The sequence below is a fragment of the Enoplosus armatus genome, chromosome 3, assembly GCF_043641665.1.
Source record: "Enoplosus armatus isolate fEnoArm2 chromosome 3, fEnoArm2.hap1, whole genome shotgun sequence".
NCBI classification, from domain to species: Eukaryota; Metazoa; Chordata; class Actinopteri; order Centrarchiformes; family Enoplosidae; genus Enoplosus; species Enoplosus armatus.
This window is the reverse complement of record NC_092182.1, coordinates 5,510,599-5,516,598: the sequence shown is the minus strand read 5'-3', so window position 1 is coordinate 5,516,598 and position 6,000 is coordinate 5,510,599.

The following is a 6,000-nucleotide window of genomic DNA, read 5'->3' as shown; positions in this document are numbered from 1 at the left end:
GGATGGCAGACAGCATGAACGGGAGGATAAAGACGATGACCTGTCAAAGGACCCTGGTGTGTTTGTGTTTGTTCTACGTCTCTGGCTATATAGAGATGTCAACCGGGACATCAGCAACAATTACGTGCAGCCAATGCCAAACACTGACATCATCTTTTGCAAATTCACTATGTTCTTTCATGAAGCTGCTTTGACCTCAGAACAACAGCCAGCTGCATCATAAAATCTTCAAGAAATCTTGTAGATGCTCTTTTGCTCTGCTCTTAGGAAGCAGCTCTTTGAAACAGTGCCTGCCCACGTCGGTGTGAAAAAGGCATTTGTGATATATCTACGCACAAGATTAGATGTACGGGGCTCCCGCCCCTTAAAAAAATTAGGACTCATCTCCAAAACTAATGAAAACCTGAAGCTCCTCAGCCCTGCAATGGCAATTTGCATAATAATTACTACATAGCAAAGACAGTGGGGGAGGACAGCAAAACAAACCCCTGCCAGCTGAATAAGTATAATTCAACATACTATAAAAATAGCTGTGGCTTCTTCCTAATAGAGTCAGGCCTCAATATTTTGTCTCGCTACTCAATTACTATAGCTGTTCACAAGTGTCTGGAGGGATGTCCATGTCACTATGGAATTTACTGTAGAGATTTAGTATTGCTCTTAAATAAAGTTGGGGGACTCAAAGGACAGATTTAAAAAAAATGATCAAACGGCTGAGATGGCCCGACTTTTAGTCCCTTGTATGGGTCAAGCTCCAAAAAGACTGGATCCTACACCTCCCATAATGCAAATGAATCATTATTAGACCCTATCTGGTAAATACCCACTTCTTTAAAACTCCATGCTTCCAGTTTGTAACACGTGCTTTCTGCAAAACTTGTCCTAGCTTAAAGTCCAAGCTGATAAAACCCTAACCCCAAAATAACCCCACCTCCTAAAAAGAGATTAGCAAACGTAAAGGCTGAATGAATGATAAAACAAAATGTCGATTTAGTCAGCTTGCTTTGCGGTGTACTACACCATATAGCTCGCCAAATGTAGATGACATGTTGTCAGGTGCACATGTTCCTAGCTGAGGTACAATAAAATGTGACAACAGACGAAAAACTACCTTAAACATCAAAAGTAAATGTCAGATGTTGTCAGCCCGAGTAAAAGAGAGATGGCTTCTTTCTAGGTTAACATCAGTGTGGACAGATCATTGCTGTAGAGGCAGAGGTAACTTTTTAAGCAGAAAACCTAAATTCACTGTCATTAACACTTTTTCCACCTTCGAATATAACCTTACAAATATAACACAACACGCTCATATCTGTTCTCTGCTGGTTATTAAAAGGCATTCTATAGGAGGGCTAGGGTTAGGGCAAACTATAGGAGACAGGATGAGGGACAGTGGATTGACCAAAAGCATAATTCATGAAAGAGAATCCAAAAGAAGGGGCTGTATGAAAATAAAAAAAACAGTTCTATAACCAAAGTTCTCCCTCATGTTGATCCCCAGTTACTGATTACGTGAACCAAACCTTTCTTAGAGCGTGCAGTCAACTGGTGTTAGCTTTAAGCTACAGATGACACCAGATGGTTTCACATTAATTGCTGATGAACATCACCTATTTAACTGCACAGCGGGACAGACAGACACCCCAGCTGCATTTCCCTTTGGGTGCAGTGTTGGCAGCGTTGCCTCTGTCGTCTCTGTTGGACTTAATGTTCCAGCTCCACCGACACCTTGCTTCACACAGTCTCACCTCTTATCTCCCACTGAAAACCCTCCTGTCAATCATCACAAGGGATGAGTAGCTGGGCGCTCAGCAGCCACCTAAAAATCCCCCATCATTCCTGGCTTTCTCTTTTGTGCAAGATTTAAGCAAAGACGACAACTGTTGTTAGCTATTCAGAAGGTTTACCCATGGTTATTCTTATGGTAATTGTAGAGGATTTGTCTACATGTGTGTGTTTGATCCATGACTCATCTGGTTTTATTCTTAGGGGAATGTATATATAGCTCTGGCTTTTTAAAAAGTGTAATTCCCAAGATTTTTACTTTCTCAACAACAAAGTGACCATAAAATATTTGAGGATTTAAGGATTTAATTTAGTAGTGTAAGGACAAGTACATTTCCTCCTGGGATCAGTGTAATTATACTACACTGAGTAGCACAGTGCAACCGTAATAAATCTATTGTGTGATTTTTATTTAAAGCTGCATTAATCATTTTTATTATTTACTAGAATTACTATTAACAAAAGATTAATGACTACTTGGATGTGAAAAGGGTTGCTCATAGTGATGAATCCACAAAGGATCATCACCTTACTCTTACTCAGCTCCAGGGAGTGTTTTTCATCTTATTGTTTTGTTATTGTTTTCTTTGCTCACAACTGTAATGCTTTGATTCAGCCTCACCGCTAACTCCAGCAGCAGGCAGCTGTTTTCAGTGAAAAAGGTCTCATATACAGATAAACTGAAAGCTACCTGCTCAGCACCAAACAAAAGAACATAGTTGAGCGTTTAGCAGCTGAAGAGCTAGATGTTTCATGTAGGAGGAACTAAAAGAAGTTATTCATGGATGCTAATGTGGCTTGTTCCGCTGCCCCCAGGTGCCAATAAATAAATAAATACAAAATAAAAAGGTAAAAATCACATGTTCATTCCCTCCTGTACAGACGCTGCATTTTCTTTCTTTCTTTATGCTTTAATAAAGGAATTAGATCAATCCATAATCTACATAGATTTCCTTTCTTTACTTACAGGTCAGGGCCTTTGTACAAAAGACATTTAATTCATTTCCAAATAAGCCCATAGAATCGCATGTCGACCATATCCTTGAATTGAATTCAGACTGTAGAGGATTGATATCCCAGATTTATGAGCTCATTAACAACATCAATCGACACGCCATTGAAAATGCAAAAATGGCTAGGGCCTCTGATCTTGGAGTAGTTTTAACCAATGGGACTCTGTCTTCTATGTCCACTAAACGTGGCTTAATACAACTGAAAGTGGTACAGAGTTCATTTCACTAATGCTAGATTGGCAAAGATTTATCTGAACATTGAGCCGTTATGCCCCTGACGTAGAGGCCAGCTCGCAGACTGCAGATGTTCTGGCTCGGTCTCTCCACCTTCTGGATAAGTATTTTTAAAGCTTTTAGTGAGATGTTTGAAATCCAATTTGACCCTGACCCAGTCTGTGCACTCTTTGGTTTAACACTGAAATAATTCCATGCTCTCTTTACCAAATAAAGCGTCACTACACTCCTTGCGAGACGTTTGATCCTTTTAAAATGGAAGCAATGCACTGTTCTCATTGGGTCAACGGGTTATGTATGTCTTAAAGCTAGAAAAAAGATGTAGATACACACTTTGTTAAGATATGGAGGCACATTCTGGATTTTTATGACTCAGTACAGGACCCCTTGATAAAGAGTAGGGTGAAACCCATAAATGTCCTATTGCAGTAGCGAGCATTTCCTCCACTTTTTATATTTTTAATTTTTCTTGTTCTTTTTATTGGTGTTTTGGGTTTAAAAAAGGGGAAAGAATGACGGTTGGTATAGCAGAACAGGGTTTTTCAGTAGGTTACATCCTGTAGAGCATGTAGTCCATTTTTGTCCTGTATTTATCAGTTGTTCAGATAAATCTTAAGGAAAAGGTCAATTTCTCCATACTGTGTATTTTGTTGACAATTGCGATCCAGTCGTCCTTTGATGGTGGGTTTGCCTGCAGCCACTTCCGCGTGGCGGCTTCCCTGCTCGCAACCAAAAGTACTTTGTAAAGATATTCATCCTGGGCCATGAGTTTTGCCCAGGCATAATGTGACAAAAATCAACTTCTATTCCAAAAATGTTCCTTATTACCATACCATATCTCTTGCCAATATGAATGAATCTCTTTTGGTTTAAAAACTCCGAGCCACTTCCGCTAACTTTAGTCCAGTAAGCTGTTACACCAGACTTCTCAATACCATACCCTCAGGACTACTTTGGTCCATTGGTTTGGTTTATAATAAATATCCAGGTGTTGGTTGTTACATCTTCCTGTTCCTTCCTGAGAAATGAATGCAATTATTTGATTATCTTATTGTATTTTTCTCTCCGTCGCCTAAATGTATTCTGTAACCTGTAATCCTGTGGGTGGATGGGTGGTAGGGATGGGAATGGAGATTTCCATTTGTCAAAATGTTTGATGAATAGTGCTTCTTTGTATTTGGAAGATGAGGAGATGAATTTAAGTCAAATATACATTTAAAAAAAAACATACACACAAAATATACATGTTTTGTATATTTTACTCTTGTGGGATTAAAAGAATAATAGTGCTGCTTTAAACAATGTTTTTAAGCATTGTTACTTCCGAGATAAATGAGCTTCTAAAGCCACACGCACACGTGTTTCTCAAAATAATTCTTAAAGATAACTTGAAAATACTACAGTTTAAGAATATCAACAGAGAGTTCATGCTTTCTGAATAGCTACAATATGTAAAAATGATGAAATAGTGTGGTAATACTGCTGCAGAGGCCACTTTTTCATTATTTACACATTACTGTTTCCTACTCAACAGCACAGTATTACAAAGAAACAAATAATGGAGAGGTTCATTCACACATTCAGTGGCTAGTCTATTAGGTGCACCAAAATAATGCAGTCTAATACAGCAGCCTTGCAATAAATCCTACCTTCATGAAGGTTATAGTGTTGAATCTATCTATTCAGTCTTTACTAGATTTCAATCTCTGCACTGGCCAATTGTACTAAATACTTTCTGTACTTTGTCTCCACAACTGATGGCCACAAACTGGGGTATGAGACGGTAGAAAATGCTTTTAGTCTAGTCCAGACAAGACAACAGGCATCTACAGTTGGCAGTCCAACCTGTTCCTCTTGTTAATTCAAAGATGCCTCGAGCAATTTGTAAATCTGGCTGCTGATATGTTACTTACAGAGCACTGGGAGTTTGTGTTCAACTGCCTGCCTGTTCTTCTCTTGCATAAGCCAAAAAGGAAAAATGAAATAAGAAAACAAAAAGTGTGACAATAATGCAATACAGTTATCTACCTCCAGCTTGTAACGGCCTTGACTTCACAGGGTTGTCTGTCCCCACCAACTCCATTCATTTTGCCTCCTTGTAGCTGCCACAGAAGTGTCTCAGTCTCACGACACTTCAAATCGCTTGGTGGGATGTTATATAGCTTCACTTTCACAGAGGCTTATCAGCTCTGGGGTGTAGCGCATACAAACTCTGCTGCATCACAAACGTGTAATTCATGATGTGACTCCTCCCAGAAAGAGATACTGAAGCAGAAGAAAGGCACTGTGTGTGTGTGCTTTGTGAGTTTATTAAAGTCCTAAAGTTTGATTGGTCTATGTGTCAGAAGATGAAGTGTGCTGGAGTTTATCTGGAGTACATTTTGAATGATACCTTCTTGTTGTTGTGCTGCAGTAGTCGGCTGCTGGTTCTTCTTCCAGAGAGGAGAAATTCTGTTTCACCTCAGGATTCTGCTCCCGGCAACTGACAATCAAAGAGCTGGGAAACATACATTTTTCAAGGGAGGAAAAACTGTTCAGAGAAGGACTGCCTTCAAAAGGTATCACACTGCAGATGTTGAATATGAACTCTGGCTTATTATTCGCCGTATTTTTCTCTGCATCTTTACAATGATGGGCTTTCTTTATTAACAATTTGGTAGGTGTAAAAGCTCCACAGGTGAATATTTTTACTGTAATAATGAGTCAAATGACTCACATGACTCTGCATTTTAGGTTCTTTCGGCTCATTGTTTTGGTTTTAAGGCCCAAACTTAACCTGTTTCCTCAAAAGGCTCGAATGAACCCACCGTACACTACCTGCCCAGTGCTAAACAGCTGACAGACAATGTTATCAACCAGCTAGTAAACATAGTGAAGCATTTATCAGCCAAAGAGCCTGTCAAGTTCCTAAACCAAAAGCCACTATTACGTGCAAACACTGATGCACCAAAGATGAGAAAAAGAAAGC